The sequence below is a fragment of the Gobio gobio genome, assembly GCF_949357685.1.
Source record: "Gobio gobio genome assembly, chromosome: 4".
NCBI lineage: Eukaryota > Metazoa > Chordata > Actinopteri > Cypriniformes > Gobionidae > Gobio > Gobio gobio.
The window spans coordinates 44,354,742-44,365,549 of NC_137100.1; the positions used below are offsets into that span (position 1 = coordinate 44,354,742).

General features: G+C 38.9%; 1 long non-coding RNA gene across 1 annotated transcript; it reads right to left on the reverse strand.

Moving 5' to 3' along the window:
• Window positions 1-1,316: 1,316 nt before the first annotated feature.
• LOC307126009 lies at window positions 1,317-5,054 on the reverse strand. The gene is made up of 5 exons (XR_013816440.1): window positions 4,791-5,054; window positions 3,777-3,829; window positions 2,953-3,119; window positions 2,504-2,674; window positions 1,317-1,864 (listed from the first exon to the last, which is right to left on the reverse strand). It is a non-coding gene; the product is annotated as an uncharacterized lncRNA (long non-coding RNA).
• Between the last annotated feature and the right edge of the window lie 5,754 nt (window positions 5,055-10,808).

Here is a 10,808-nt window from a genome sequence, read left to right on the forward strand (position 1 = left end):
TAGTTTGCTTGCTAGTATGTAAATAAACTCGGTCTCATTGATAAGATTCAGCCTTTTTTTTCTTAGTCAAACTGATCAAATTATAGCCTGTAATGCTACTGTCATGATTGTCACTAGAACATGCCTCACTCATTCTGCTATCACCGCTTGCCAGAGGCTGAGAATGTCCAGCACGTATTCCTCTGTCAATATGAAACGGGACTTGGCCATTCTAATTAATGATCGGAAGAACGCATATCGACCACCGTTACTGTAAAATATGCACGTATGTCCATTTAAAATCAATTTTGGTCAAATGTGGATTATATCATTACACTGGCAAGAATATGGTTACATGTAAAGATGCCGTACCAAGTATAACAACGCTACATTCAACTGCTTTTGAAATACAGTGTTTTTTTCACTTCCTGAAAAGTAAGCGTTTTGGACATACGTGAGTTTCATCGGGCAGCGACGATATTATAATGAAATAAATTTTTCCAGCTGAAACACTGAACGTGCATGCGGCCTTCACCGCGGTTCGCTACCGATCCTTGGAGCGAATTCATGCGGTCTTACAAACTCAAAATATTATTTTCACTAAAATGTGGTAAAACGTCTCCGGTTACGTATGTAACCAACGAGACGTTGCATCAGCTGACGCTTCGGGGGAAAGCCTCCAGCGTGACAGGTGTCTGAATCGCTATCAAATCACATCAATCCTATTGACCGGCGACAGCCTATGGCGTCATCACCGTGCGACCAGGAAGTATATAAGGGCGCTGTGCAAACACAACACTATCCACTTGTCTGAAGGGACTGTTGTCAGACAGGCCCCGAGGCATGGAAATGAGACGCAGCATCTCGTTCCCTGTTCTCAGGGAACTAAGGTTACATACGTAACCGGAGACGCTCCCTTTCGAAAGGGAACTTGCGCTGCGTTAGCTACGGGGAACGATATACCCACGCCGCCATGCCGAGGGGAGTGCATGCCCACTGGCAGTGACTTACTGTCAGGACAAGCAAATTCAACTGAAATGCCTGAACCACTCCCCCTTTGGTCACACTACACTGTTAGACATTTATAAGAGATTTTACAGTAACTTACTGGCAACACTGTTGCCAGTAAGTTACTGTATTTGAGATTTACAGTACAATAACCGCATTTCAGTTTACAGTAACTACATGTTACTGTAATTTTGTAATACAGTACTGTTACTGTAAACCTTGGTTAACAGTGCATTAATCCTAATCCTATTCAATAATTAATACTTACTGAATTACATTAATTCTTACATTAATCTATCCTACAGAAGTAATCCAAACAGACAATTATTATGAAATATAAAATTCTTTATTTAAAACATTTTAAGTGCTTTAACTTAAACATGTAAATGTGTGGAAAAAGTTCACTTTAAAACATCCTGGAATCAAATCTTATTTTCAGAAAATCATGTATAAAAGTAATCAGAGTGCATTCAATATCACTTATTTTACATTTTATTTACATTTACATTTATGCATTTGGCAGACGACTTGCATTGCATTCAAGATACACATTTTACATTTTGTCAGTTCTTGCTTTCCCTGGGAATTGAACCCATGACCTTGCTAGCGCCACACACTATTGTTTGAGCTACAATTTTAAAAACAGAAAATAGTTGGTAGAATACTGTAAATAGTTGGTTGAAGAATACTGTAACTTTGGTGCAAAATACACATATACATGAATAAAATATAAACAAAGAGCAAATTAATTCTGAAACAAGTTATCACAACACAACACAAACACAAGTTTCATGCCTGTACCGATCTGTGCCATCTTCCACATTGGATGATTTCAAACAGGAACCAGGATTCTGCTCCATTATGGCAAGAAGTCCCTCTAGATAAGAATGATATGAAGTTAGTCATACAATTTGAGTATACACAAACATTTTACACTGTTGGAATTTAATAAAAAATAATAATCCCATTACAATTCATCATAATGGTAAAATACTATTTTATAGACAGTTAACACTTTGAGGTACACCTAGCTCAACGTATGCTGTCTAGTCTAATCCAGTCCTACAATGCCTTCATGAAGATGTGAAATGAAATGTTCAGTTTTTGTTTTAGCTGGTGATTCAATGTTATGAATATTTTGAAGAATGTACTTTGTAGTGATGCTGAACCTGATTGCATATTAGAGAGGTGTCTCTGTTATTAGCTTAACAAAATTGATATTGAGTAAAAAACTAAAGAAAACTGTTAGTACATAATAGTAGCAGCAGCACAAACTACATGCTCCAAAAAAGTAATATTACTGAATCACCTCAACATGATTTCACAAACTATTTAATCAAAAACAACAATGTAACCTTTTATTGCAGGATGGATTACATGTATACTGCATTTGCTTTAGTAAGGTTTCCTCAAACTTAATGCTACATTCACACGGGACGCTTCTCATTTACTTTGAATGGTTGACGTCATGCATTGCTGAACTGAATTGTGGGTTCCGTCGCGTCGCTTCACTCACGTTGCAAGCGGCAGAAGTTGAAAGGTGTGTTGGACATCAGCTGTGGCTGGATGCAACCAATCGGCGAGAGTAGCCGCGTGCAGGCGGGGAGGAGCTGCAAACGGAGACGTGAAGTCTGACACTTTCTGCTTCCCGCAGTGATGCTTGCACTGTGTTTGCACACTTTATCAGCTGAAGTGAAATAAATGCAATATTTGTCAATGCACAGATGTTTCAGAGACATTTTTTGTCATGTAAAACTTTATGCACTACTTAATACAGCGTGTGTTTGTACAAGAATAAAGTTCAACATACAAGCCTAAACTATCAATGAAGTGGGGGTCTACGTTTTTCATCTGTTTTATTTTGATAAACATGACAATATAACAACGCAACTATGCATGACGCCCTGTGTGAATGCAGCGTAAGTGTCTGTGTACATTACATATCCTATTAAAAAAGTGTCTCACCTAGTCCAAGTTTTTCCATTCAAACTCCATTAGGTGGCGAAGGAAGGATGACACTCTGTTGTTGATTACAGTTGTCTTCCTGTTCACAACTTCCCCGGTCTTCCGACTCACTCTGGTTTTGGTGGTGCATCTTGTTCCCTCCTCTGGGTTTTTCCTCACGAAAAAAACTTAAAGCAAGAGAAAATTAAGAGAATAAAGATATTTTAAATTTCATCACCCTTAGTGCCTTTGCTTTAAATGTTTTTGGTAACACTTTAGAATAATGGTCCGTCATTAAACGGATAGTTCACCAAAAAAAAAAAAAAAGTTAATTGTGTCATTTAGTCACCCTGTTGTTCTAAACCTTTTAAAGAATGTTTGTAAACAGACAATTTTGAGGCACCATTCACTTCCATGGTAGGAAAAAAATTACTATAGAAGTGAATGGTGCCTCAATCTGTTAGGTTACAAACATTCTTCATCTTCTTTTGTGTTCAGAAATGTATTCAGGTTTGCACTTGAGCAACATTATTCTAAAGTTTTGCCATGTTTTTTTTCATAAATTATATTTCATCTGCCAAAATCGTCCAAAAATTGTCCAGGACTGCTTCAATTCCAGAAAATAAAATTATAATCTGTCAGTCCTGGACAAACACAGTTTTGGATTATTTTAGTATAATATAATTTATGAAAAAAAACATGGTACATGGCTAGTTACAGCTAAAAAGAGGTGGAAAAACTAAATAATTGTGTGATTCTGTTAAACAGACCCGACTAAAACATACAAGAAAAACTTTGAATTATCAGTAATATGTGGAGAAACAAAGAGGAGTAACGTTACTTACCGTTGTATGAGTTCCAGTGTCGCACAGCACAGGCAGGCTCCTGGTATTCTTATCTAAAATGTCAAATAAATAATGTCAATCCAAATGTAAACTTTGTTTGTTGACGACATTATTTTTGCAACTAGTGGCCAACGTTAATTTACTAACTAACGTCGTCCTAAATGTACGCTTAATATGCTCGATAAACAAAATCTTCATTGTATTGGTAAAGTTAATTCAATAAACTAACTAACGTTAAGTCTTTTTAAAAATAAAACGTTAGGTTTATGTTACCTCAGTTTTAGTACCAAAGCTGAAGCAAATGATAACCTAACGTTATGTAAAGTATGTTGTCCGGGCCGTGAGCTCTCTCCTCGGGCAGTAACGACGACGCTGGCTGCACTGGTTCCTAATCTAATTCAATAAACTCATTTTTTTTAAAAAATAAAACGTTAGGTTTGCCTCAGTTTTTAACAGCAAAGTTTAAGCAAATGATAACCTAACGTTATGTAAAGTATGTTGTCCGGGCCGTGAGCTCTCTCCTCGGGCAATAACGTTACACACGACGCTGGCTGCACTGGTTCCTAATCTAATTCAATAAACTCATTTTTTTTTTTTAAATAAAACGTTAGGTTTGCCTCAGTTTTTAACAGCAAAGTTTAAGCAAATGATAACCTAACGTTATGTAAAGTATGTTGTCCCGGCCGTGAGCTCTCTCCTCGGGCAATAACGTTACACACAACGCTGGCTGCACTGGTTCCTAATCTAATTCAATAAACTCTTTTTTTTATATAAAACGTTAGGTTTGCCTCAGTTTTTAGCAGCAAAGTTTAAGCAAATGATAACCTAACGTTATGTAAAGTATGTTGTCCGGACTGTGAGCTCTCTCCTCGGGCAAAACTTAGAACGCTGCACCGGTTCCTAATCTAATTCAATAAATTAATAAAACGTTAGATTTACCTCAGTTTTTAGCACCAATGCTGACAAGCTAAAATTGGGGTGCAGACAACCGCGGATAGTACAAATCACACTTACCTTGCTTGTTTGCCGTTCTCACGGGGGATGAAAAAATCTTCGCAGGGTGTCCGGACACAGCTCTCATGTTCTCTGGAACCGTGAGCTCTCTCCTCGGGTGAAACTTTCAACGCTGCACTGATGGTTCCTAATATAAATCTAAAGCAAATCCTGTCGATCCCAATTGTGCCAAATAGGCCGTTGTGGTAAATACAGTATTATACTTTATTTTTTAAAAATACAGGAAATCACTGTATTTGGTGTTTGACGTCATAGAAAATACCCATGATGCAACGGGAATTACAGTTATTTACTGTAAGGAGAATTTACAGTATTATACTGGGTGATATATAGTAAATAACTGTACAAATTACAGAAATGTCTAACAGTGTAGGCTGTCAGTGATAGCATTCCCTACGGTCAAAGCCCAAGCTATAAGCCTCAGGAGAAACCTTTGCGTATTGTCCAATTTGCATGAAGTCCTACCCGGGCCGCTCAATGGCCTGGAACCAACCCATTCAACAGAAGGGGTTCCTTTAAGGGAATGTGGCTAGGGGGCCCGAGGGACCCCCAGCCAGTCACTATTCGGGAAACTTCACCGAATGCCACCAGGGAGGCCTGACCTGGCGTCACTTATGTGGGACGTTTCGGCTTGGCCAGCCCTGTCTGTTGAAAAATAGAGCCTCTGGACACTCGCCTCCGGGGAGGCATCCAGACTGAGGGACTGCGAACTGGCTTTGTCCGCCTCAGACCGAATGCGAACTGGCTGTGTCCGCCTCAGACCGGATGCGAACTGGCAGTGTCCACCTCAGACCGGATCTCAGAGATGGGTTATCCTGGAGAGCAGCGCTCAGCGTAGCACTTTCCAACCCTTGCTAGCGAGGGGAGTTTAGCTGCTCGATCCTAGGATCTACCAAGCGCCTGGTGAGGCCTACTACCTGAACCGTATCCGTGCCTGCTGCCAAAGGGGGCTGGTCCAGAAGCCCGCCTCCAGGGAGGCCTGTTGAGGCCCACTACCCGGCAACGAGCTTACAGGGAGGCCTGGAGGGGCCTACTACCCATTGAAACTACCAAGGTGACCCGTTTTTCTGTACTAATGTGCTTTATTTTTCATAAAAAAAAAAACTTCAGGACCAATTTGAATTTTTAAACATTTGGAGCTCTATTCCATAAAATGACTCCTGTCAAGCTCCTGAAAGGACAAATACTATAACCACTAGAAAGGCACTATGAAATAGTCCACATTCTGCACAACATACTAAGTCTTCTAGACCATTGCTTTAAATGGACTGATTTTATGGTAGGTATTGAACTTTAGTTATATTAGACTTCACGAAAAGATTTCAAAATGGTTTAAAAAAAAATTATATTATTAATTACCATATGCACCAGGAAAGACCAATTACAACCTAAAGAAGTATGCCAGTCGTTAATTAATGTTAATGATAAGCATTTCAATATAAAAAAAACATTTATATTTCTGTATAAATAGCATCTATATTTTTATGTTAGTAAGTGGTGTTTAAAATTGCTCTGTGCATAATGAGCAAGTGAGTTTATGGTGAGATGAAAAACGTTTCTTCAAAAGCAAAATTAATTTCCTTTTATCACTGTAAAGCTGCTTTGAAGCAATCTGTGTTGTAAAAAGCGTTATATAAATGAAGGCGACTTGGCGGACCGGTTGTTATGGGCCGCTTTGTGCCAGAAAGTCCTGGGCCACTTTTTTGCCCCAGTCTGCCCCTGTCATCAGTATGATGTTCTAATGTTTCTGTCAGGTCCACTAAAGTCAAAAAACACAATAGACAAACATTTAGTACAATTTTTTAATTGCATATTTTGTAAAGATTTAGATTTGGCGGTATGGCTCTGTTCTAAATTCCCCATCCTTTCATGAGCTCCATGAAAAGCCAAGACAGGGAACAGCAGCAGATTCTGGGGACGACCTCCCATTTAACTGGGAGGGCAGAGCAAATCCCCCATTTAGAACAGAGCATGCATCAATGACAACAGAATGACATGATTAAGTTAGCAATTTAAGGAGGAGCTGGGGAGGAGGTGGGTTGCAAAGCAGCGTGCAGCAGAAGCGTCCAAGCAGGCAGATTGAAGTGAAGCTATGCTTAAGTAAGCCGCCCTGTTTGAGAGAAGCCAATTGAGAGCATAGGATCAGCTGAAACAGATCAGCTGAAAGAGGGGCGGAGTTAGAATTTCCCAATCAGCTGATAGCGGAGCTTGACTACGTGGCCTGCCAGAACTAACGCTGGCGCTTGATTTCTGTCAGGTCCACTAAAGTCAAAAAACACAATAGACAAACATTTAGTACAATTTTTTAATTGCATATTTTGTAAAGATTTAGATTTGGCGGTATGGCTCTGTTCTAAATTCCCCATCCTTTCATGAGCTCCATGAAAAGCCAAGACAGGGAACAGCAGCAGATTCTGGGGACGACCTCCCATTTAACTGGGAGGGCAGAGCAAATCCCCCAACAGACCATACCAGGCAATCCTCCCTGGCTCTTCCAGCTGATTGAAGAGACAGCAGAGGATACAAAGATGAGAAAATGTAATCTATGTGAAGCTAGCACGAGGAATGTAGCTACAGTTAATGATACGAGTAAATAAATAGTAAATAGGTGATATGGCGCTGTTCTTCCTTCTAATCGAAGAGCCACGGAGGATCCAAAAATAAAAAAGCGTTCCGAGAAGGTCGTCTAACTGATTTTAATTGTAAGATCTAATCGATCTACGTAAAGCTAGCATGATGAATGTAACCGCTAATAATACAAGTAATTTAAATTTATATATGGAGCAGCACTCAAATAATGGATCCTGTTGAACAGCTTGTGGATGGCTCCTCAGGTAGGCTAACATAGATGACAAAGCAGAGTCAGATTCAGAGATAAAACGCCGTTCATCCCCTTATCCTATCAGTTTAGTGTGCTTAGGATTATGCTGAAGTGCTAGGAATAAATTGATACATAAGAAATGTGAGGTCATGTGACCGCGAGTAAAACGTATTAGCAATATATCAGGTTTAAACTACCGCTTTAATAATATCAAATTCCCATAGTGCCTATAGCTTTGAGGAAAAGCTTATTATTTAGGGTGAGTCTAAAGGCCTGTACACACCGGGACGAATATCGCACGCGCTTATCACCAGCGTTTTTCGTGACGTTTTTCGGCGCGTCTTGAGTGTTCACACCCAAGCGATTTCCACTGGCGATGCACCGAGTGAACGTGCACATTCAGTAGATGCGCTCCCGGTACACAAGATGGTGCTGCGGTACTTACGCTTCTGACACTCGCTTGTCACACAGAAGAAGAGGAGAGACAGTATTTACGTGCTTGCCAAAACCACAGATATATTATGTCTATGGCAAAACCATTCACACACTTTTTGCTAACTGGCAAGCAGCATTAGCAACCCATCTTCTTTGTCTACTTACTACTTCTTCGTCGTATCAATGTGTGTTGGCAAGACCGATTTTGTGCTTGAGCGCCACCAAGTCGTGTTTTACTGTCACTTCAGCAGCTCCAGGCACGTGAACAAAAGCGCTGATCTCATTGGTCGGCCAGTTTTTAACGCGCCACGTCAAAATAAAAAAACGAACCCGAGGCGTTTTTTTTTAAAATGACGCTTTTACGCCTGGCGTTTTACGCGTCAGTGTGAACACTCACATTGGCGCCCATTGTTTAGTCACAAGGCGTTAAACGTCGGCGATAAACGCGCGCGAAAATCGTCCCGGTGTGAACAGGCCTTAAAGAGCACCTATCAGGGCATTTAAAATGTTCCAAATATTGTTTTAGAAGTCCCCAACAACAGTTTTGCATGCATGCAATGACAAAAAAGACTTTAGTTTTCTTATAATATGCATTTATTTTTACCTGTTTTGACAGCGATTCTCAAATGATTCCTTTAGTGATTCACTTTTCAAAACCCCGCCTTTACGTGACGCTAATCTGCGGTGATTGGTCTGATGACCCAGTCAGTTGTGATTGGTATAGTCTGTGCAGATATTCTTGGAAACGGAACGCCCATCAAAGTCTTATAATGACAGTAATTTGTTAATATGTGTCAGGAGTTATGAATATGAAAACCGCGTCGGTACTGTTTGATTGTAATATGAGCCTCAGCTGATCTCATTCATAAAAAAACTCCTCACGAAGACTCGCGACAAATCAACATCCCTCAGGGCTTTTAGTTCAAAAGTGTGCAGATGAGGAGACATATTGATAGATTATCATATGTCTGTGTCAAATTTCTAAACAGAGGAGTATTTTTTATTCAATACTTCCTCAAAATGGGCAGTTATAGCCTAATCATGAGCGATTGAGTCTCTTGTGTGTTGTTTTCAATTCATCCTGGCAGCCGGAGGGCGCTCTGTGCACATGTAATCCATATATGGTACAGACAGACGAAGAAGATACCATGTGCCATAATAAAAGTCCATAATAAAAGCTTCCTGAGATCGCGAAACATACATTTGACGACTAATAATAAACACTCAATCGCGATGATGTATGGTTTGTCTTCAAGCCACCTAGTCTTCAAATGCTCATCCTTGGGCAGATGAAAAAAGTTTGCTTTTGAGTCGCACTTCAGAACACAGCGTCTCGTGGCCATGATGTTTTCTAGTTTTCACTGGCGTCTTGGAGCGCAATAAGTGGGCGTATCGTATTCAAATAACTTGACAAGTTGACGTCAACTAGTCAGAGAAAAAGCTTCGGTCTTCTAACGATTCTTAAAAATGACTCAGAGTCGACTCTTACTTTTGAAAGAAAATAACTATATATACGGTGCACTGTCATATTTCAAGCTATCACAGGATGTTTTTGTTCACTTAGATCTATGTTACACACTACATGAAAGGTAAATTTCAAAATTCCATGATAGGTGCTCTTTAAGGGTGAAAGAGTAATCGATGCAAGTTGATACACCAGAAAAATAGTGTTGTGGTAATCTTAATCAAATCTGAAAAGTACCTCCAAAGTTCTACTCTAAAGTTAGTTATAACTTTAAGAACAAGTGTGTTTCCAATAGCACCTACAGTTTTAAAACGAGCACGTTTTCAAACTCTACTATAGCTAACGATATCGCTTTAAGACAAGCCCATTTCCAACATCTATAGCTTGAGAAAACGTAGTTTTCCAGTAGCTATATCGCTTTAAGACAAGCATGTTCCTGACACCATAGCTTTAACAACAAGCTATTTCCAATATACTAATAGTTTTACCAAGCATGTTCCCAAAATCACTATAGCTATAACAACAAGCACTTCCAATATTACAGCTTTTAGAACACGCATATCCCAATATTAACTATAGCTTTAAGAACAAGCACTTCCAATATTAATTATAGCTTTAAGAACAAGCATTTCCAATATTAATTATAGATTTAATAACAAGCACTTCCGATATTACCGTAGCTTCAAGAACAAGCATTTCCGATATTAATTATAGCTTCAAGAACAAGCACTTCCAATATTACCGTAGCTTCAAGAACAAGCATTTCCGATATTAATTATAGCTTCAAGAACAAGCACTTCCAATATTAATTAAACCTTAATAAGAAGCACTTCCAATTTTAATTATAGCTTTAAGAACAAGCACTTCCGATATTAACTATAGCTTTAAGAACAAGCTTTTCCCATATTAATTATAGCTTCAAGAACAAGCACTTCCGATGTTAACTAGCTTTAATAACAAGCATTCCCAATATTAATTATAACTTTAATAACAAGCATTCCCAATATTAATTATAGCTTTAATAACAGGCACTTCCGATATTAATTATAGCTTTAATAACAGGCACTTCCGATATTAATTATAGCTTTAATAACGAGCATTCCCAATATTAATTATAGCTTTAAGAACGAGCATTCCCAATATTAATTATAGCTTTAATACAAGCATTCCCAATATTAATTATAGCTTTAAGAACAAGCACTTCCGACAGTAACTGTAGCTTTAAGAACAAGCATTTTCCAATATTAATTATAGCTTTTAAGAATGAGCACTTCGAAAATTAATATAGCTTTAAGAC